This window comes from Lygodium microphyllum, chromosome 7, assembly GCF_053477565.2.
Source record: "Lygodium microphyllum isolate KBCC chromosome 7, Lygodium_microphyllum_v1.1.10, whole genome shotgun sequence".
In the NCBI taxonomy this organism is placed as follows: Eukaryota; Viridiplantae; Streptophyta; class Polypodiopsida; order Schizaeales; family Lygodiaceae; genus Lygodium; species Lygodium microphyllum.
Window position 1 is genome coordinate 54,565,040 of NC_141141.1, and position 23,579 is coordinate 54,588,618.

General features: G+C 44.4%; 1 protein-coding gene across 5 annotated transcripts in view; it reads right to left on the minus strand.

The window, feature by feature from the left end:
• The window catches only part of URH2 (uridine-ribohydrolase 2), a 235,457-nt gene that overhangs the window by 200,258 nt on the left and 11,620 nt on the right, over nt 1–23,579 (minus strand). Inside the window, exon 2 of one of the 5 annotated variants that reach the window (XM_087681374.1) lies at nt 22,021–22,117. The exons of the other annotated variants lie outside the window; for them this stretch is intronic. The gene's annotated coding sequence lies outside the window, so the exon portion shown is untranslated. The remainder of the gene's footprint in view (nt 1–22,020; nt 22,118–23,579) is intronic. 5 annotated transcript variants of the gene reach the window in all.

Genomic DNA, 23,579 nt, shown 5'->3' on the forward strand with positions numbered 1-23,579 from the left:
TGTGTGCTCCAATTATTGTTTGATGTCCCGAGTTATGCAGGATCGAGAGCCCACCTCCGTGAAGGAGGCTTTACAGTCCGCCCCATGGAAGAAAGCTATGGAAGCTGAGTTGGAGGCTATTGAGAGGAATGGCACTTGGTCACTTGTGCCACGCCCCCCGAAGAAGAAGGTGATTGGAGTCAAGTGGGTCTTCAAGACCAAATATCTCAGTGATGGTACTTTGGATAAACACAAGGCTCGCCTTGTTGCTAAGGGTTTTGCCCAGCGCCCAGGGATTGACTGTCATGACACCTTTGCCCCTACAGCTCGTATGGCAGCCATTAGAGCTGTTCTTGCTTTGGCTGGCCATAGGAGATGGCCTGTTTATCAGCTGGATGTGAAGTCGGCCTTCCTGAATGGTGATTTGAAGGAGGAGATCTACGTTGAGCAGCCTCCTGGCTTTGGTTCTTCGGACGGGAAAGTCTACAGGTTGAAGAAGGCCCTGTATGGTCTCAAGCAGGCCCCGCGAGCTTGGAACGAGAAGATTGATTCGTTCCTCCAGACTCAGTTGGAATATCGGCGGTCCAAGGCCGATCCGCAGCTGTATGTTCACACTTCCGAGGATGGTTGTGTGCTGTTTGTATTATATGTTGATGATTTGATTGTCACAGGTGATGATGCACAGCAGGTCCAGGAGACAAAGTCAGCTTTACATCGGACATTCGAGATGACGGATTTGGGGCTACTCCATTTCTTTTTAGGACATGAGATTTTTCAGTCTCAGAGGGGGATCTTTCTCTCCCAACAGAGATATGTACAGGAGCTCTTGGTGTCTTTTGAGATGGAAGATTGTCGGGCCCTCTCTACTCCTATGGATCCGAACTGGAAGGCCACTTCCCACTCAGCTTCTCCTTTGGCGGATGCTTCCCGCTATCGACAGTTGATAGGGTCTTTGGTTTGGCTTCTCAAAACCAGGGTTGATCTATGTTTTGCTGTTGGGCTCTTGGCAGGGTTCATGAGTGAACCTAAGACGGTGCATTGGCAGGCTGCTCAGAGGATACTTCGGTATCTGAGGGGGACGTCTGATTTGGGGATTCATTACCCCGCAGGGACAGATGGGTCAGATCTTGTACTTGCAGGTTGGAGCGACTCGGATTGGGCCGGTGACGTGGACCACAGGCGGTCTACAACAGGTTACTGTTTTACTTTGGGTGCAGGTGTTATTTCTTGGAGTAGCAAGAAGCAGCCCACGGTAGCCCTTTCGTCTACTGAGGCGGAGTATCGGGCCGCGTCTTCCACCACATGCGAGGTTGTGTGGCTTCGGAGACTGTTGGAGGAGCTTGGGTGCCCCCAGACTCGTCCTACATTGCTGCGATGTGACAATGAGAGTTGCATTGCCTTGGCAAGGAAACCTGTTTTTCATGCCCGGACGAAGCACATTGAGATCCAGTACCACTTCATCCGAGAAAAGCTTTTGGATGAGACCATCACTGTGGAGTATTGCAAGACGGAGGATAATCTTGCGGATTTGTTTACGAAGGCGCTTCCTCAGGCTCTACTTCGGCAACATTCCAGATCCCTCAGGCTTCTGCCCTATCCAGGCTCTGAGAGGGGGTGTCAGAGATCATAGCCTGTCCAGCTGCAGCAGTCGGACCAGCAGCACTGCTGCACAGTCGGACTGTGCAGTCGGACTGCCACGTGGCAGTCCGACTGCCTGCAGCCACTTTTACCAGGCTGCACCCCAGTTTTGAGCCCCATTCCAGGCAGTTTTTCGCCTATTTATTGCTGACGTTTTTCAGCAGTCTACCGATCATTCTCTATCGCAGATTACAGACCGGTGCCGTGCAGATCTCTGTCTCTGTTCGCAGATTTCAGACAGCAGACAGTGCAGACTGCAGCAGACTTCGAGGTGGACAGCAGGTCGCATCGTCGAGGTGGAGACACGCAGTCCAGCGCACTGCGCCCGTGTATATCTTTGTATTCAGCATTCTTTATACAGCAGATCTTCAGTGTACACTGTCTCTTTCTCTCCCTTCTCTCTCTGCGTTCTCTCTCTCTCAGTCCTACGCTTCCGCACCGCTGCACTCTGACATCAATTACCTCCTTTTTGGTGATGTGCATATCACCTGTTGCTGCCATAATATCTGCATCATTACATGAGGCTACAACAAGTATCCTTCAATGTCAGGAAGCTCTTCAATGACCACACTCGATGCAACATTTGTCTTTGCAACTTCTTTTGAGGAAGAGTTGTCATCATCTTTCTTTTTCTTACCCTGCTATTTCTTTCTTTCTTGCTCTTTCTTGAAGTATCCGAATCGGGCTTTTTACGCCCTTTACGCCCACAATGATAGCATGTGACATTCTGTTGTTTGCCCTTGCTTTTGCTTATGCTTTTCCCTTTACTCGCTACATTACCCCTCTTTTCAGACCTGCCTCTTACATGGTAAGCCGAGCCACTGCTTTCACCACTAGACTTTCTTCTGATTTCTTCATTGACGATTGAACCTCTAACACCATCAAAAGTCAAAGCGGGGTTGTTGCTAAGTGACACAACCAAAGATTCCCAGCTGTTAGGCAAAGTCATCAATAAGAAAATAGCTTTCAATTTATCATCGAAAGCAGTCAAACCAGAGTCCTGCAACAACTGACTCAAAACCCCTGTGAAAGCACTCAAATCCTCAGATGTTGGCTTAGACTCATCCAATTCCATGTTCACAAGTTTACACATAAGATGCACTTGATTCACAGGATTTATATTGTCATAAGTATCCTTAAGCTTTTTCCATATAGCATGACCTCTATCAAGACGCTTGATGTCTGTAAGTACATCATCAGACACTGCCATCTTAATGTATGCACCTTCTTATTAAGTCTAGCCCAATCCACATCTGTCATAGCTGCACGCTTAGTCTCCAAGAGAGCATCTTCACAGTCCTTGAGAAACAAAATGCCTTGCATCCTATCCTTCCACAAGTCAAAGCCAGTGCCATCAAACCTCTTGATTTCAAAGAGGGATTTTGTGTCACTGCTGCTAGAAGCATTTGCAGCCATTTTTTAGCAGTACACCAGAAATTCAATGCTGCAATTTATGACAACAAAAATGAGCTGAATATTCAGCTGATTTCAGCCCAATTTTTTAGCAAATAATAGCAAGATTCAGTCCAAGTACATGTACAGCAGTAGAATGAATGACTTTCAGCAGTATGACTGCAATTTCAGTATACAATAAATGCATACATCACTGCCAGATAACTCCCACTTCAGCAATATCACCATAAATACATCTGCACCAATCCCAGATCTGCAAATGATCACTAAGACTGCTGCAACATGAATAATCAGCAATACATCAACTCAACGGGAGCTGCCCAACATGTGAACTGCATACATATGTGCTCGTATCAACTTGTGATACCCCAAAACACCAAGAATTCTCTGCAATTTCTCCAAAATCGCACAAGCGGGAGATAAAAATGCTCAAATCACTCTACTTATGGCAACAAGATTGTTTCAGAAATATTCCCAAAGTGCATTTCACGCATTAACTTTGCCAATATCCACAGATTTCAGTAAAAAACCCTAAAATTTCACTGACCAATCTGCCCTGATTGCATGAATACATGTTCCCGAAAGCATAAAACGGGCAAATTTAGCAAAATTTCTCAAAATTTTGCAAAAGCCCCAAATTTCTCGAGTCCAATTGTGCACCAATGTCAGCCAATCTAACTCAACTGACCAAAATTTCGCCAATACAGCAAAAGCCCCAAATTTTATGGGTCCAACGTTGAGAAATTTCACTCGGATGAGCAAATTTCAGTAAATTTGGCAAAATCCCCAATTCAAACGCGCACAATGTCTGCAATTTCTGAACGCAGATGCCTCGATCTTGCATGAGCAGCACTCAATCTGGAAAAGCCCCAAATTTCTGGGCCTAAATCTGCGCATTGTGCTTGCACGTGGGAACATCCAAAAGAGAGGAGGTAAAAATAATCTCAAATATTTCCGGAAAAAAAAAGGAAATATGGGTCCGTTGACCCGGCGTTCAGATCTGTGACCTGTCAGGCAACGTGACGCCTGCCAAACTGCCGCCCGTGCAGGTCGCGCTACACCTGGTGTCCTTGGTGTGTCGCAAGTCCACCGCTTGATGCCGTCACGCCCGTCGTCGCGCCCGTCTGACGCGCGTCACCTGTCTTGCCCGCCATCACGCCTCGGTCTGATGCTTGTCTCACACTCATTTGACGCCCGCGTCTAACGCTCCATCACACCTTCTACTGCCCGCTGCTGCTCACTGGTCCACAATGGACCTGCCGTCTGTTCTACTTGATTATTCCCCCTTGCCTACGACTACTGAGTGCTGGCTATTGCTTGCACCTGTCTTGTCTGCGAGCTTGGACCGTCGCCCTCTGATACCAGTTTGAAGGGGTGAGAGTGCGCAATGGCGTGCAAGGTCAAAGCGTTAGCTAAAGAGCAGAGATGAGCTGAGAGTTAGAGGAAGAGTGAACGCATAGATAGGTGTACCGATGTGATAGTACACATAGAATAAAAAGAATGTATTTATATGTTAGGGTACATTAAGGGTGTGTTCACACCCCTAAGTCTATTTACATGGAGACGAGGAGACGAAGGGACTTTACACCCAACACTCCTAAGCATATATATGAGCGATGCATTTTGGGAAAAATGCATTGTTTTTTGTTTCCTCGTGATGTTGCTTTTAGAGCAACTGCCAGATTACATATTGTGCTTTCCGATGTATGTGGCCCTATGCAGACAAAGTGATTGGGTGGCTGTTATTATTTTGTCACTTTCATTGATGACTTTAGTCATTTTTATTCGGTCTACTCTTTGGTAAAAATGTCAAAGGTGTATGATGCATTTTTGGCTTTTATAGCACTTGCTGAAAACCAATCTAACTGCAGGATTAAGACTCTCCGCTTGGAGCGAGGAGGGGAATACATCTCTTCCATGCTGAATAATTTTTTGAAGTAGAATAGCATTGTCCATCAGTACAATACTACTTATACTCCACAACAAAATGGGGTTGCAGAGAGGAAGAATCGGTCACTCATGGAGATGGCCAAATGTATGCTCTTTTGGTGATACAGTTGTAACTTGAATAAGTGAACTTAATGTTCAGCCAGCTACTCCATTGAGTAATGCAGAAAATCAGCCTCTAGTTGATCTGAATATTTAGCAAGATGCTGAATTTGAAGCTCAACAAGAGCTTTACACAGTCAGGAAGCTAGGCAAATACCTAGATGGTACTTCCAAACTATGAAAGATAGTCATTTTGTTGCTCCTATTGTTGGTCGTACAAGAAGACAAGCTCGTCTACATGATAATGTAAATTCAATGGAGTTTGTTATGGCAGCACATACACTTGATGATGAGAAGCCTGAATGTTTTGAGGATGCACAATAAAGCGTACATTGGATGGCAGCAATGCAAGCCGAGTTTGATTCTATCATAAAGAATCAAACATAGGATTTAGTGACCTTGCCTGTTGGGAAGAAAACCATTGGTAAAAAGTGGGTCTATAAGTTGAAAAGGAATGCACATGTATCCCTTGTAAAGAAAATACCCTAACAAAGAAGCATAAACAGAAACCGTACGACAAAGCACAGACTGATAAAAGAACACAGTTAGGGTTCGGATAACCCAGAGACAATGAACACAGTGAATAAATGAAATGATATAACTACTAATAATACAATACTCATGTAGCAAACACACTATGCAGTGAATGAATACTGTACCTCGAACTCCTGTATCTCAAGGATTAGGGCAGGGGTAATGAGCTGGAGAGTGTGTTGTACACCGAACGGATCCCGAATCGCAGCAAGGCAGCCTCCGGATATCGAACACCAGCAAATGTAGCAATGAGAAGCTTGATCTGATACAGACATCATTGAGGAGAGAGAAAGACTAAAAACGTAGACAGGACAATCTACAGGAGAGAGAAAAACTGCAGCGATTGCAGCAAGAGAGAGAAAACTGTCAGGGAGGCAGCTGGGGCCTGCAAACGCAGCAGTTTGCTGATGTGGCAAGCTGTACAACAGTAGTGCAGATGATCAGCCTTTAGTCGCCAGGCAGAAACAGCAGTAATCAGCGTGTGGAGGGCTAGAGGAGGCACCAGACTGTAGGGAACAGTGATGGACAGCAAGGGCTGAGATATCCTCCACGAACGGGGTGTGGGCAGCAAGCCGATAACACCTGAAACCTACAAAAACGAGATTCGGGTCAAGGGTGGAGGATTGGCTGCCAATTTATAGAAAATTAGGGTTCTAGATGCTCTCCCACTTAACTCTCTCAATCCACTTCCCGTTTTAGGGTTTTGGCTAAAATAAGCCTAAAATAAGCATGTTTTTGGGTTGTTTAAGTAGCTAAGAGCAATTCTTAGCACAACATCTCCTCTCAAGCCCAAAATAGAGCGAGAAAAGTACGCCAGCCTAAATTTTGATTTACCCCAAGGCATCCCATCCCAAAGCAATCAAGGTATCAAACAAAGGGTGCACGTCGACTGCCCAGTGCCCTACCAAGACTATAGAGGCGATGGTTATCTTACCAAGGGAGCCCAAGTGATCACCCCAGAGAAGCCAGGACATCGAACCAAGGGTACTCGACAGCTACCCAAGGGCCTACCAAGTCCTACAAAGGCGGATAGAATCGATGGACTTTTTTTTTTTTTTTTTTAATGCTTTGAAAATACATAAGTGATATAGGGGCAACGGCCAATTAAGTGACAGATAGGAAAAGATAAAGAGAGCTTTAAACCCAAGTCAAGCACAAAACTAGCAATCCAATCTCTCGCACTGACTAAGATAAGTGCCTAAGAATAAGAAAAAATGTGTGTATGTGCCAATCATGTAGTGAATATGTGGAAAGGCAAAAAAAATATGGTGGGCTTAGCAAAACAAGCAAGCAAGGGTAGGAAAACTGCCTATAGGAGAACTGTCATGTGTTATGCTACAAATATGATGGATCCTAGAGTCGACCACTCCAAAAGACCGAAAAGGGATAAATGCACACATATGCATGCTTACATGAACAGAATGCCAATGCATGGGGTAATGCAAAGGGAGATGCAAGATGTCATGCTCATGCAATATGCTATGCAACGGTGCCACTGGGACAGTGCCCTTGCAAGGGAATTGTTCACTTGTCCAAGTGCCCTTTTACAATCAGGTCATCCTAACAGTGCGGATGAAGTTACAAATGCCCATAATACAATATAAAAGAATAAGTGAATGTAATGTCTAAAAACTGTAAGCATCATCACTGTCACGATCAAGAGTAGAAGCCACCCCCTCTCAAACTGGAAGGGAAAGTAAGAGGGAAGCACCTTCTCCCTATCAAGTTGAAGAAGTAGGGAAGGGTATACCCAAGCCGATCCTAGGTAGCAGGTACTGAAGAACCGGCCAGTTGACCGCTTTGGTCAAGATATCTGCAAAATTATCTGATGAAGGCACAAACTCTAGGCGAATAGTACCTAGATCAACCTGCTCTCTGGAAAAGTGGAAGTGAACTCCCACATGCCGTATCCGTGGTGTGATGATCGGATTGCCCGCAAGGGCAATTGCACTCTAGTTATCGCAGTAGACATATGTGGGAGAGTCACATGGAAAATGAAGCGCCGCCAGTAAACTCCTCAAATAGATGGCCTCGGTGGTGCCATCGAAGAGAGCCCGGTACTCAGCCTCGGCCGTGGAAGACGCCACCGTCTCTTGCTTACGGCTGGACCAAGAAATGGAAGCCGTGCCCAAGGTAAAGAGGCAGCCGCAATGGGAACGCCGGGTGTCAAGATCTCCTACCCAATCAAAATCAGTGTACCCCTGCAAACATAAATCAAAACCCTATGTCAAGCCATAAGAAAAAGTACACCGCAAATAACGCAACACACGAAGACATGCAATCCAATGTGACATCCTAGGTGCTGTGAAATATTGACTGAGTATGCTAACTGAGTAAGCTAAATCCGGCCTAGTATGAATTAACCGAAGAAGTTTTCCTACAACAGAACAATAGGTATGTGCATCCAAGGCTGTCCTAGGGTATCCTTCTCGTCAAAAACAACATCCCGTCACCTTGTTTGTCCGAGGATCGAACAAAAGATAGGCTTTTGCTTCAAAGGAATATCCCACAAAAATAAGGAGATCAACTCAAGAAGTAAGCTTACCTATCTTGTCATCAAGCGTATGTGTGTACCCACGACACCTGAAGACTCTGAAATGGAAAATAACAGGCCAAGAGTCAAAAAATTCCTCATGCGGGGTCTTCTGAGGAAGAGCCGCAGTCGGGCACCGGTTGAGGATATACACCGAAGTGTTAACAGCCTTAACCCAAAGGCGCTCAGGAAGCTCTGCTGCGAACAGCATAGAGCGTGTCATTTCCATGACTGTGCGGTTCCTACGCTCTATGACTCCATTCTGAGAGGGGGAGTTGGTAAAGGTGAGTTGGCGACAAATGCCATGCTTCTGTAGAAACTCGGAAAACTCGTGGGAGATAAACTCACCACCTCTATCACTCCTCATGCACCCGACACGACGACCAGTCTGGTTATAAACCAGCAGCACCCAAGTAGAAAAATATGTGAAAGCATCTGACTTATGCTTGAGGAAGTACACCCACATGTATTGAGAATGATCATCCAGTATCAAAAAGAAGTATAGCGCGCTGTTCAAAGCGGCAGTGGATGTCGGCCCGCAAAGATCAACGTGAATCAATCTAAGAGACTCCTCAGCTATATGTGTAGACTGCTGAGAAAATGGGGTATGGTGTTGCTTCCCGAGCTGACAGGCTTTACAAACATCTCGAGCTAGCTTCAGGCGTGGAAGGCCCTCAACCAGCTCACAGTGTGACAACTCATAAAGTGAGTCATAACCAAGATGCCCTAAGCGAAAATGCCAAAGACGCTCATTGTATGTAGACTTCCGAGATGTGGCTAAGGCCTGGAAGCTATGGAACATGGAGCCCTCGGCAATCGGCTCGGTGAGAAAGTGTATCATGTGGTATAGGCCATTAGGCTGTGCCTTACCACGAGCAATCACTAAACCAGTCTAAGAGTCAAGGACCTCGACTGTGGTCACTGTGAAGAAAATTGCTCGCCCCAACCGGCAAAGCTGCTGAACAGATAACAAGTTCACCCTAAGCTGAGGGACATGATATACATTGTCCAGCAAAGCCATATCCGGACCCTTGTCAGTGGCAAACCTGACACAACCTTGAGCCTGAATCTTGATCGAGGAGTTGTTTCCTACACGGACCCGCCCGGCTGCAGGGGCTCGGGTACGGAAAATGTCCTCTATAGCAGTCATGTGATGTGTAGCTTCACTATCCACAATCCAAACTGAAGCTGAAGTGCTCGGCTATGACAAGTGGGCCTCTGCAATAACCTCGTCAGGAGGCAACTCACAGATGTGAACGAGACTCGCATCAGATGTCTCTACGAAGACAATGTGGGCCTCTACAGACCAGTCTGACAAGCCCTCTGGAGTTGAGAACGTTATCGACTGAGATGGCTGTGCGGTGCCAATGTGAGTCTGACCTTTAAACTGCCCCTTGCCATCACCCTGCCTCCCCTGTTGGGGGTTACCCGACTAAGGGGCAAGGGTTTGAGACTTAGATTTTGGTGATGTGCCTCGTGCCTTTGATCGACACTCCTCATCAAAATGGCCAACCTTTTGACAATGTTGACAATACCTATTCTTTTTTAGGTACATTCTATCACCCTGGTTTAAGTTATGACTGGGAGTTTCCTTAAGAATCCCCAGATTGATTTAGCTTTTGAGTTTGATTTTGATTTTGAGTGGAGGTTTGGTTTGGTTTGCCCTTTCCTTGTTGCCCTTTCTGAGAATGAGCAAGAAAAGCCCCCTCTTAACAGGAATTCATATGAAACTGATCAAACAACTGTGCGTAACGCAACAGTTGACACTCAAATTCATAGAATGTAGGCATGGTAGGCTTTGAAACTATTCCTTCCACAAAATTGAAGTATTTCTTAGTGAGTTTATTTAGGAACAATGTGACCTGATTGTCAGAGGACTTGAGAGTCCCCGTAGTGGAGAATTCAGCGAGGAGATGCTGATACTCAGCCAACTTGACTTTCAAGTCATCCCGGTCAGTGATTTTTAAAAGCTGAAGCTCATGGTCAAGATTAATATGACGAGTCCTATCCCGAGCCGCATAGCGGTTAGTCAAGTGTGCCCATCGCTCTGACGCTAAGTCAAAATGGAAGTTGAGAATGAAACTCAGGCAATAAGCCTTGCATCAGCTAACACAAGCGGAGGCATTCCTAGCCTTCCATGAGCGGATGACCTCGTACGGAACAAAGGCGAGATCGGGTTGGGGTTCCAACCCCTGCACAAGATCCCATAGGTTCTGTGAGTCAAGGACATGTCTCATCAAATTCGACCAAGTAGTAAAGTTTGACCCGTTAAAACGAGTCTTGTCATTAAATGCATTCTTGGCAGAAGATGAGCTAAAACCATGAGGTGTCGAGTAGGTGGTGTAAGATGATGGTGGGAAAGATGATGGAGGTGGGTGTGTCTGATAAGAGAAAGAGGGAGGGGGAAGAGGTGGTTAGGCAGAAGGAGGCTGTGCGTGTCCAATGAGTACCAATTGATACAGAGATACTGGAACATGAATGTTTCCATAAGGTGCCGGTGTAGATGGAGACACTGGGATACGATAGCCTTGTCCAAATTGAGGCTGGGACACAGCAGGATGACCAGAAGGTCCACTAGGCAATGCCATGGAGGCAAACTGTGGAGGCAACTAATCCATAATCGGGAGAGACTGAGTGGGATACCCAGGCTGCAGTGATTCCGAAAGTGTATATGAGATAGGAGGAACACCACCCGGCTGAGGGAAGAATGAGATCCTAAAGGATGTGCCTATGTTTCCATAACCCCCCAATGTGATGTGCGGTGCGACATGAGGTGTCCTAAATGGAAATGTAAATGGTGTAAATGAAAGTGGTGAAGTAGCGAAAGAATGTGGTGGAATGGGTGGGTTTTGAAAGTGAGATGTATGAGGTGCAAATTCTTTTTGTTCATTTTAATCATTTAAAGATTGAAAATGAAATTGTGAAGATGATGATACACCATGTAATGAAGTGAAAGGAACACCAAATTCATTCTAATTATGTGAAGTAGACGAAAAAGAAGAAAGGGCAAAAAAAGAAGTACCTAACTTTTTCTTATAATCCCCGCGACGTGTGTTAACATACAAGAATTGGTCCTCAAGAGGACCTTTTCCATAGTCAACAGACTGGACTCTTTCTTCCACATGATCTCTACCAATATATTGCAAAACAGAAGAGGTAAAAGAAGAAGGCACAAAAGACGAATCAAAAGTACCTTGCACCGGAGAGAACGGAAAAGTCTGAAATTTTGGAAAATACTCCGGATCTTGCTCTCTAAGTGGGGGGCCGATCCCTGATGGAGGTCTCGACGGCCTTGCAACATCATCACACTTACGCGCAACATCTAAAGAGTGAAAATCATGCATACCTTCATTCAGAAGCTTTTCTTGAAGGGCAATCCTTCGGTCGAGCTCCTCAATCTTTTTTCATCGATAGGCTATGATCAGTTTATATTCTTCAAAGGTCAGCTTGCCTATCTTTTCTTCCATATACTCAGATGTGTCTTTCACCATGTCGGAACTTTGTGGAGCAAGCTGATCGGCCCACTCTCGATCGATTCTCGGCATAGGCTGTTCTGGAGACAGAATCGGTGTTGATGTGTTTGAAGTCATTTGAACCTACTCTTGTTCTTGCTTCTTGCGAAGAGCTCTCAGATCAAAGGCCTAGGTTTCTCAGAGAGTACTAGGCACTGATACCATGTAAAGAAAATACCCTAACACAGAAGCATAAACAGAAACCGTACGACAAAGCACAGACGGATAAAAGAACACAGTTAGGGTTAGGGTAACTCAGAGACAATAAACACAGTGAATAAATGAAATGATATGACTACTAATAATGCGATGCTCATGCAGCAAACACAATATGCAGTGAATGAATACTGTACCTCGAACTCCTGTATCTCAAGGATTAGGGCAGGGGTAATGAGTTGGAGAGTGTGCCGTACTCCGAACGGATCCTGAATTGCAGCAAGGTAGCCTTCAGATATCGAACACCAACAAACGCAGCAATGAGAAACTGGATCTGATGCAAACAGCAGTGAGGAGAGAGAAAGACTAAAAACGCAGGCAGGATAGCCTAAAGGAGAGAGAAAAACTGCAACGACTGCAGCAAGAGAGAGAAAATTGTCAGGGCGGCAGCTAGGACCTGCAAACGCAGCAGTTTGTTGATGTGGCTGAAAGGTAAGAAGGATCGAAGCTTGCACGCGAGCTATGGCGGGAAAGCAAGAGCAAGAAAGAGAGAGACAAGAAATGGGAACTCCAACGGTCACAATGTGTGACCGGGCCTTCCTTTATTCAAACTGTCACTAAAAGAATAAAGAATAAAGTGACGTGACGGGCGCCCGCCACCTGCAGTGTGCAGTGGCGGGTACTGTCAGTGTAGTAATACACGGGGCGGCACGGCGGAGGCGCCTTTACCCCCAACAACCTCCCACTTAAAGGTGAATCTGCCCTAGTGAGAGAGAAAAGAAAAAAGAAAAGATAGTACAAATGTACATAGGTACAAGGGATGAGGAAAGGCAACATCTCATCCAATACCCATCAATCTCCTGAGGAAGGCAAAGCGCTCAGTAGTGAGGCTTTTCGTGAGCAGATCTGCAGGATTCTCGTCAGTGGAGATCTTGACAAGGTCAACAGACTTGTCCTCCACAACACCACGTATGAAGTGATACCTCACCTCAATGTGTTTTATCTTCGCATGGAAGACCGGATTCTTAGCCAACTGAATGGCACTCATAGAATCCGAATGCAGTGTAGGTATAGCATCAATCCCAAGGTCAGCAACTAGACGGCCTAGCCATATGGCCTCCTTGCAAGCCTCAGTGGCTGCAACATACTCGGCCTCAGTGGTAGACAAAGCCGTACACTTCTGAACCCTGGACATCCAAGAGACAGCCCCTCCAGCATAGGTGAATACATAGCCAGAAGTGGACTTCCTACTATCTACATGTCCTACATAATCGAAGTCAGTGTACCCCACGACCCCTGTATCCTGGCTGCCATAGCAAATACACATATCTGCTGTGCCCTTCAGGTACCTCATGATACCCTTCACGGCATCCCAATGTCTGCCTTCTTGCCCTTAGGCAAGGCAACCAAATCCCAAGTCTCATTCTTATGCAGGGAGTCTATCTCAGACTGCATAGCCCTCTCCCAGGAGTGACTGTCACCCCTGCGCATAGCCTCATCATAAGTGAAAGGCTCTCCTGCATCTGTAACCAAAACATAATGCATAGAGGGCTGAAATCTGTCAGGTGGACGTCTATCTCTAGCAGACCGTCTCACCGCAGGCTCTGCTGCCTGTCTAACTGCCTGTCCAACACCCTAGCCCTGTGGAGGAACTGCTGCAGGCTGTACTACTAGCTGTGCTAGAGCTCTAGGCTCCTCCTGAAAGATCACTCTGCGGATCTCAACCACCTTCTCAGGTTGCCTGTGCATCTTGTCTTCATGGAAGACGACATCATGGCTGCGTACTATTTTCCGCGCCTGCGGATCCCATAGGCGATAGCCCATCTCTCCTGACTCACCATAGCCAAGGAATATGCATTTAATGCTCTTTGGATCCAATTTACTCCTCTTGTCCTTGGGCACATAGCAGAATGCCTCACATCCAAAGACACGGAGATGCGCATAAGAGGGTGGCTTACCAGCCCAAACTTCCTCTGCAACCTGGAAATCCAATCCACTGGAAGGCGATCGGTTTATGACATGCACTGCCGTACTAACTGCCTCAGCCCAAAAACTCTGGGATAGACCTGCATGGCTAAGCATAGAGCACACACGCTCCTGAATAGTCCTGTTCATGCGCTCAGCCAAACCATTCTGGGGTGGGGTGTAAGGGGCGGTCAACTGACGCTTAATACCCCTGTCATCACAAAACTGCTCAAAAGCACGTGAGACATATTCTCCCCCATTGTCAGTCCTAAGGCATTTCAGCCTACACCCAGTCTGGTTCTCAACAAGAGCAAGCCAACGCTGAAAGACTGCCAAGACATCGGACTTTTGCTTTATGGGATAAGCCCACACTTTCCTAGAAAAATCATCAATGAAGGTAACAAAGTACTTCGCGCCACCCATAGACATGCAAGGCATAGGCCCACAAACATCGGAATGCACCAATGCCAAGGGCTCACTCATGCGTGGCCTACCCGATTTCTTATGCGTAGACCTATTCTGCTTACCATAAAGACAATGATCACACGAGTCAGAACGTGCATAGTCCAAAGGCGGAAGATACTGCAAACCAGATAACATTTTCATTCCCTTCAAAGACATATGCCCCAAACGGGCATGCCAAAGTGACACATGTGGAATAGAGCCCACTGCCAAAACATGGTCTACAGAAGACCCAGATACAACAAGAGGATAGAGGCTGCCAGCCTTGGCGCCTCTAGCAAGCACAAGTCTGCCTTTGGTAATCTTCCAGGCAGAATCCCCAAAACAGACATGAAACCCTGCATCATCCAACTGTCCTGCAGACATAAGACTGCGCGTAAGCGCAGGTACATGACGTACATCCCTGAGCAAAAAGGAACTGCCAGTGGAAAACTACAACTGAATATCTCCACAGTCCACAATATCAAGAGACCTATCATCTCCAAGTCTGACTGATCCAGATACAGTACGGTAAGAGTGAAACCACTCACGGTAAGGCGTCACACGGAAGGACGCACCTAAATCCAATAACCAGCACTGTGCATACATACTAGGTGTCTCAGTCAAGTGTGAAGCATCAGAAGAACTAGCTGCAAGTATGAACTCATCACTACCATCGGAATCCTCGGTCTGCATGACATTAATTTCTTCAATCTTGACGCTGGACTTCGCAGGTACTATGCTGCGATCAGAGGACTTCTCTTGCACTTTCTCTTTGCCCTTATCCTTGCGCTTCTCATTGCGCAACTCATGACACTGTGGCCTGATATGGCCCTTTTTCCCACAATGATAACAAGTGACATTAGCGTTGCGCCCACGCGACTTACTATGCGACTTTCCACGAGATTTAGACCGACCCTTCTGCAAGTCACGGCCACGATTATTACCACGATCATTCCTGTCATTCCTGCCTCTAACTGTCAAAGCATGTGAAACACGAGAGGCATCCAAGTTTTTGCGATTAACCTCTTCCTGCAGAAGAGCACTCTCAACATCATTCAGTTTCAAAGTAGCACTAGAGGCACATAGGGCAGTGCGGAATACATCCCATGACTCATTCAGAGTCCCAACCAAGAAAATAGGAGTTACTTCCTCTCCAAAGGTGATATTCTGCGAAGTCAGGTTCTTCAGTATAGAAAAACTGGCTCAAGTGAGCAGACATAGTCGCATTATCCTTCATGCGCAGATCCATAAGCTGCTTCAACCAGTACATCTGACTCGCCGGACTTTTCTTATCATAAAGATTCTTGATCTTATTCCATAGATCCCATGCACTCTGTGCTTCCTCAAATACATTATAATGTACCTGTTCAGTGAGAGACAATACAATCGTGGACTTGCATAGCTCATCAAGTTCAAGCCAGTCGTCATTGTCCATAGTTTCAGGCTGCTCCCCACTCAACCGAAGTGGCTTAATCTGAGATTTCTGCACCAAGACCTGCCAAATTTGACTCTTCCAATAAGAGTAGTTGGTACCATCCAACTTTGTGATGTTAAATATGGCATTATCAGTCGAAGAGGACGCCATAATGCAGGCTGGAAATGCACAGACAATGTAAAACTGCTGGCTTTACTGCAGAAAATGCCCAAAAATGACCAAAACGGGGTCCAAAGGGCGAGCAAAGTGTGCCAAAAGTTGCTGCCCACTTAGTACTAGGTGCGATACACCAAATCAGGATATTTCAGCATGAAAAGTACACCTCAGTCCACCAATAACTGCTTGCTGTAATAAATTGCAGGTATGCAGTCTAGAGAGCAAACTGTCCCAAAATAGGATCCAATGTCAAGCAAACAATGCTAGGTCCAAAGCCGGCATGAAACGGACATAAGCAAGGCCAATGACAGTGAAAAGAACATGAGCTCAATACCGAAGCATGTCAAAATAACATCTGCCAGTGAAAGGCACACCCCCAGACACTCTAGGCAAAGTGTTCCTGTAACTGCCAAAACCTGACACAAATAGGTGTCTGCTCAAAGAGAAAGATCCAAATATGAGACTCAGCTCAAAAGCATCCTGTGAACCAAGAGTACATCAATACATATCCATAAAGATCGGAGTATGATCCCAAAGTCTCAATACGTATGTAGCTGCTCAAGACATAAACTGCTCCAAATACATGTAAGTGCTCCAATAGCATGCAACTGTCAAAGGTCAAGCAAGCATGTAAAATGCTCCCACTAGCACAAAAGGCGTACAAAGCGAGCTCAGAAGCTCAAACAACCCAAGAGAAAGCACCAGTGATAAGTGACCCCGTCAATGCATCAAGCGCATCCAAGAGAGCATGACATACATGAAGCACCGGTCGTATTAACCATGAAGCAATACATAAGCCCAAATAAGCTCTCGGTCAACTCAATGACATCCAAATAGCAACCAAGATTAGTGATCAAGTAAGCCGGGAATGCTCAAATACATCCAAATCCAAGCTCCAAATGTCGGTATGGCATACACGAACCAAATAGCATATGTCACGAACCAAAGCATGTAATGCAAAAGCCTAACTGTCAAGCAGAGACATGAGGCATAGACGGTCCACGAGCATGCCAAGTCGGTCCAAATGCCAGTAGACGGAGCTAATGCAAAGCTCAAAAGCATCCCATAATCTCATACATATGCTCCAAGTCGTCCCCAAATATCAGAGACATCATGCCAAAGCTCAAAGCATACATCCGGTATCGGTAGGTAAGTGCCAAAGCATGTAAAGTACCTTCAGCCCACTGTTATTCCAGCATGTATTTACTGTTCTAAACAGTAGATTTCAGCCCCGAATTCAAGCCAAAATCATGGTCAAACCAAATGCATACATCCCCAATACATCCAGGTAGGAAGTAGACCGCATACGGGCATCAAATAGCTCCAATGGAATGAGGCATAAGCAACAAATGTCAGTGTCAGGGGTGCTGCCCTGTTTCCAGCACTGTTATGCAGTGAATGACAGTTTCAAAACTGAGAATGATCAGCTCCCAACCTCAATGTCAAGCCAAAGTATCAAAATGGCATCCAAAAAATGGCTCAAATGCCCTCCAAATAGGCCAATGATGAGTGCTCCATGAGCAACAAAGCATTCAGCTGTAAAACGTGGAGGTCAAAGTCTGAAAATGGGCGCCATATTCAGCGTGTTGAGGCCTGGAGTGCTGCTGCCAATCACGTGGAGTTATGATGGTTGGGGGGGTCCAAAATAAGCCCCAATAGGCCACACACAAGGGCTTGATGAAGATCAAGTGGCTGCAGCTTCAACACGTGAGGACGGGAGGGCTGAATAGGTGCGCTGAAATCAGCGTGAGTTGCTGGAAAATGGCTGCTGATCAACGTGGCTGAATGTTGAGTGTGGGGGGGGGCTCAATGATGGCCCAAGGTAGGCACATACCAAGCCATGAAGGCCCAATGCAAAGGGGAGGGAAGATATGAGCTATGGAGCTCAAGAAGAGTGGCTGCCCTTTGTTCCTGCCCTGTTTCAAACTGAGAATACACTCAAATGCCTGCAAATGCTAAAGCAATACCTCAAGGGCAAGGCTCTGATGAAGCTCAAGAAGGCCGGGATGGAGACCCAATGCGTGAAGCGAGTCGATGCGAAGGTCGGGAAGCACGGAGTCGAGCTCGAGCAAGAGAATGCCAAGCTCTGATACCAATTGAAAGGTGAGAAGGATCGAAGCTTGCACGCGAGCTATGGCGGGAGAGCAAGAGCAAGAAAGAGAGAGACAAGAAATGGGAACTCCAACGGTCACAATGTGTGACCGGGCCTTCCTTTATTCAAACTGTCACTAAAAGAATAAAGAATAAAGTGACGTGACGGGCGCCCGCCACCTGCAGTGTGCAGTGGCGGGTACTGTCAGTGTAGTAATACACGGGGCGGCACGGCGGAGGCGCCTTTACCCCCAACAATGGCAGGCTATACGACAGCAGTGCGAATGATCAGCAGTCAGTTGCCGGGCAGAAACAGTAGGAATTAGTGTGTGGAGGGCTAGAAACAAGCGTCAGACTATAGGGAACAGTGATGGACAACAAGGGCTGAGATGTCCTCTGCGAACGGGGTGTGGGTAGCAAGCTGATAACACCTGAAACCTGCAAAAACGAGATTCCTGTCAAGAGTGGAGGGTTGGCTGCCAATTTATAGAAAATTAGGGTTCTAGATCCTCTCCCACTTAACTCTCTCGATCTGCTCCCCGTTTTAGGGTTTTGGCTAAAATAAGCCTAAAATAAGCATGTTTTGGGGCTGTTTAAGTGGCTAAGATCAATTCTTAGCACAACATCCGTTAACAAGTATAGAGCTAGGGTTGTGGCCAAAGGCTACACACAAAAGACATTGACTGTGATGAGACATTTGCTCCTACATCCTACATGACTACCATTCGGTCTATGGTTGCTTTGGCTGCCCATTATGGTTGGACTATGCACCAGCTTAGTATTAAGACTGCATTTTTACATGGGAAACTTCAAGAAGAAGTGTGCAAGCTGAGAAAGGCTTTGTATGGTTTGAAGTGAGCTTCCTGAGCTTGGTATACAAAAATTGATACATTTTACTCAACCAAGGGTTCATTAACAGCTCATCAAAGTATCGACTTTACGTATGTAAAGAAGGGGAATCCTTGCTAGTCACATGTCTTTATGTTAACGATCTTCTGCTCACAGGGACACATGTTGATCAGATTTTAGCATTCAAATAAAGTTTGCAGCAAACTTTTGAGATGTCAAATTTGGGGCCTTTGCACTATTATTTAGGCATTCAATTCATTCGTGATGCTAGAGGCATTGGATTATCAGAGTCTAGATACATTGGTAGACTTCTTGAGAGGTTTGGCTTACAGGATTGCAAGCCAGTTTGTACACCAATGGAGACTGGACTCAGCTTGTCCTTGTATGATGACAGTGATTTGTTTGATATCCATACGTATGCTCTAGCAATTGGATGTCTCATTTACTTATGCAACACAAGGCCAAACATTCAGTTTTCAGTTTCAGCCCTCAGCAAATATATGCACCGCAAACGCATGTCACATTGGCAAGCTATTGACTCACACTTACACTCACAGAGGAGTGTCAGTGATCCTCAATAGGATACTAGCACATTAGCCAGAAAAGTCAAAAATGTTTAGAAACGAAACGTCAGAAACGTGTTTTGTAAGTTTCTTTCAAAAGGGGATAAAATAAAAAGCGTGGGTTTTTTTATATAGGGATTTTTAAATAGTTTTAACTAGGAAAATAGATTTTAAACCTCTATGGAACTCTCTCTTAAACAAAGAAAGGCCAATCGAGCTTGAGTGATAATACATGAGAGTCAATTGAGAATAATACATTACATATCCATGACCATTATTGACTTATGTCAAAGTTAGTCTTTAGACAAGCTATACTATGGTTCAAACCTCAAACATTATGATTCATACATATCACACAAAGAAAACTGAAATAAACATGTAAATAGCTCATGTACAATATGGACCGAGTCAAGTTGCAACATCATTATTCTCATTCCAAAACAAACTGATAAAATGTCAAAATCCAGAATGAATCATAATATATCATAAATAACTCATAAATGAGACTTAAGTCGTAAAATAATCAACTCTCAAGACAAGAATATAATCTAGACACTAGATTGATAGAGTCCAATAACTAAACAAAATCCCCAAAAAGTAAGTCTATCATCCAAAATCTTGAGTCCTCATGAGTCATTACTCATCATCATGATCATGTTTAACATTGCCCAACAGTTTTTGTCAAAATACCCATGTTTTTGGGTCCCCCCCTTTTTTTTTTAAGTGACTTTTTTATTGTCATAAACATTTCTTACTTTAAGAAACGTTTCGTAAGTTTTAAACTCAAAGAAATGCATTTCTTTGCTACTATGGATACTGAAGCATTTTTTACTCTCCTTACGAGAGGTTTTTTCCCCCAAATTTATTCTCTTTTATTTTATGTATCTATGTTACACAATTTGGACACTTGTCGTGTTTTACACCTTTTGGGTGTGAACACACTTTAGCAACCCTAAGGTTTTAAGGGTTGTACTTTGTACTTGCACATTACACTCTTTGATCATTGCATTGGGAGTCATATCTTCTCTCTCACACACTCTCTTCACTGTCAATTGTACTCAGCTGAGCTTCGATCTATGTGCATTCTCTCACATCTCACACTTTTTCACCTGGAGCTCCAAAGACGCCACACAACATTGTTACGAGATAGGAGACCATCCCACCCAAAAGGACTCAGGCAAAGGCCAGTGACAAACTTCTTTCACATATCAAATTCTATAGGTACCACTAGCTTAGTTGATCTAGCCCCATCTATTAAGACCATATCTACATCATGCCAAGGAGTCACAAACCAAGCCATTGCACTTTGCAGAGCACAATATATATACATAGTCTTCAGTTTTTAGATTCATTTTGATTTTAGAATATCTTAGCCTCATATTAGGATACATTTATTTCATGTTACTTCACTTGAGCTTTACAATGATGAGATGACATTGGATATAGATGTATTGGTTTTTGTCTCATAGGCCACATTGGCCTTTTGCAGACCTCTCTCTCTCTTTTTTTTCGTAAAACCTCTCTTTCTCTCTCTCTCTCTCTCTCTCTCTCTCTCTCTCTCTCTCTCTCTCTCTCTCTCTCTCTCCAAAAATGTTTTTCCACTTGCATGGGCAATTTTGCCATGTGGCAATCTTCCAAAACAATTTCTAGCTTTATTAAATTAATTTATAAATTATGGTTGAGAAAAATAATTTGACTAGCCAACGATTAGATTGCCTAGGCCAATTTATCACTGAAGTGATCCAAAGCACTCATTAGCATTAAATTAGTATTAATTAATTAATTAATGTCAATTCCCTAGTGTCACCAGTGACACTAATGGCTAATTAAATATTCTAGGCCAAGGTTTGACACCGGATACCACCTAGTACCTATCAAGCATAACTTATTACAACTTTTGCCAATGTCACCCACCATAGTTGTCAGGTACGAAAAGTACGGTACGGTACGATACAATTAAATACAGTACTAAATGGTACCTTAAGATTTTATAAGCTACAGTACGATATTAGTACGAAAAAAAAAATAACTTCATTATTTTGAACTATAGATAATAGAACATATGTTTAAAGTCTAAATAGCAATGCTATTGGAGTATATAAGATGAATACTTGAGGGTAACACGCCAAAACCTCTATGGCATATGCCGCATGCGCAACATGCGCTACAACTTACAAGTACATACATAGGAGTGGATACATCATACATGAATTATCATATAAATAAGAGGCATGTATGCTTGAGAGAGAGAAGGTTGAGAGAGAGAGAGAGAGAGAGAGAGAGAGAGAGAGAGAGATGAAATGACATGAGATGCTTTATTAACGTCTACAAGAGGCCAAAATGACCTGTGAGACCAATAGTTACCAAACAAACCACCAAAGGTTTTGGTAAAAGATTTATGAATTTTGTTATAGTTTTGTTTGGCATTGCTAAGGCTAAAGTAGCTACCCATGGTACATTCACTAATTCGTGTACTCTCAGAAGGTACATTAGGCCAAGCTATCCTCTGGCCTAGTTTTATTAGCAATGTGTACTAATGCTTTGGGTTGGGTGGTGCAAAATGAGCTGTGAACAAAGGTAAAATCAATAGGATTAAGCTACTTGATGATTCTCAAATGGTGCTGAATTTATTTATTGATGACACTAACATATTGTGAAAAATGATGGTACATCAATTAGAAACGTTTGGAACTTCTTGAATACCTTATGTATGGCCTTTGGCTCTAGGATAAATCATAACAAAACATGTATGAAGAGTCTAATCAAGCTTCCACCCCCTTTCTTGGTTGATCGATCAAGGCTACAAAAACACCACCACCACCACAACAACAATAGTCAACAACCCAAACCACCACCAATAACAACAACCACGCCCAAAAAAAAACCCAAAAAAAAAGTAGTTTTTTGGTACGAACCAGTTCGTACTACGTACGAGTGCAACTATGTCACCCACTAATCACCAAGGTTGCTAAGGTTTTATTATCACTTAGTTTACTTGCGTTTCAAATGTGTACCTCACATGTATACAACTTAATAATATCAAAGTTAAGTGTTAAAAATTACGCATCCTCACGATAAACACTCACCTTGAGGGCTAATCTAGCGTTATCTACCATGTAAGAGCACATTGGCTCTCAAGTTCTTTGTGTCATTTATTTCATATGTTAAATTGTATAATTAAGTTTATAATCACTGCCCTATAGATTAGATCTAGAGGCCACTTTCATGGTTCTGTTGTCGGGACATCACTATCTTTCCTAAGGGGGTGAGCTCCATTTGTCTTACGGTGCAATGTGCATGTACACACAAGTTTTGGCTTGTTCTAACTCAATGTACAGCAATGAATTTTCAGAAATTCCGCAAAGATGTCTCACAAGGAACGAGATGCAAGTGATGGCAGCCTATTTTCCTTTGCTGAGGAGTAATTGTTGCATAGTGCAAGTTCAATTAAAGGTTATGTCAATGCTGGAAAGCAGCACACTAATGCAACTGATACTGCATAGATAAATGTATCTCCTTCTAGTGAAACTTTTGAGTCGCTAAAGGAAGACGACACAAATGCAATGCTTCAGATGCAATTGATGAATGCAGTGAGAGCATTGGCACAGGTTGCTCAACGCCCAGAAATTTCTGATGTTATGCTTGGACCTCAAATGTCAAGCATTCACGTCCTGAATTTCCACACATGCTACAAAAGCAGATGGGCAGCAACCTTAGCCTATGCCATTTGATGGGCAGCAATACAATGCACATGGGGCCTCTCTCTGCGCTCTAATCAGCATATATTCTCCCGTTATATCTTTTTCTCTCAATCTTGTTCTCTCTTGGTCCATTCCTTCTCTCTCACGACCATGGCTTCTCACAAAGTATCTCCAATTGATACACTTGCTCCTACCGAACCTCACCACATAGAGGATGCCCATCTAACATGAACGCATGCACAACATCTCTAAGGATCTTTTTCTATGAAATCCGATGGAGATTCATCGCTAGTGGCGATTTTCCAAGCTCAAATCAAAGGCATGCAATGGCAATTGAACGAAATGTGCACTCCCCATCTTCCATTTGTGCCCACAGCCGTGAGGATTCTCCAAGTTCAAATCAAACGCATGCGATGGCAATTGACCAAAATGTGCACTCCCCATTTTCCATTTGTGCCTACAACCATGAGGATGTTGCCTCTTCAATTCCAACCTAATCTTTTAAAGGAGAGAAGAAGGAATGTGACGAGACCAACAACAATTCACGGCTAGCCAAATTAA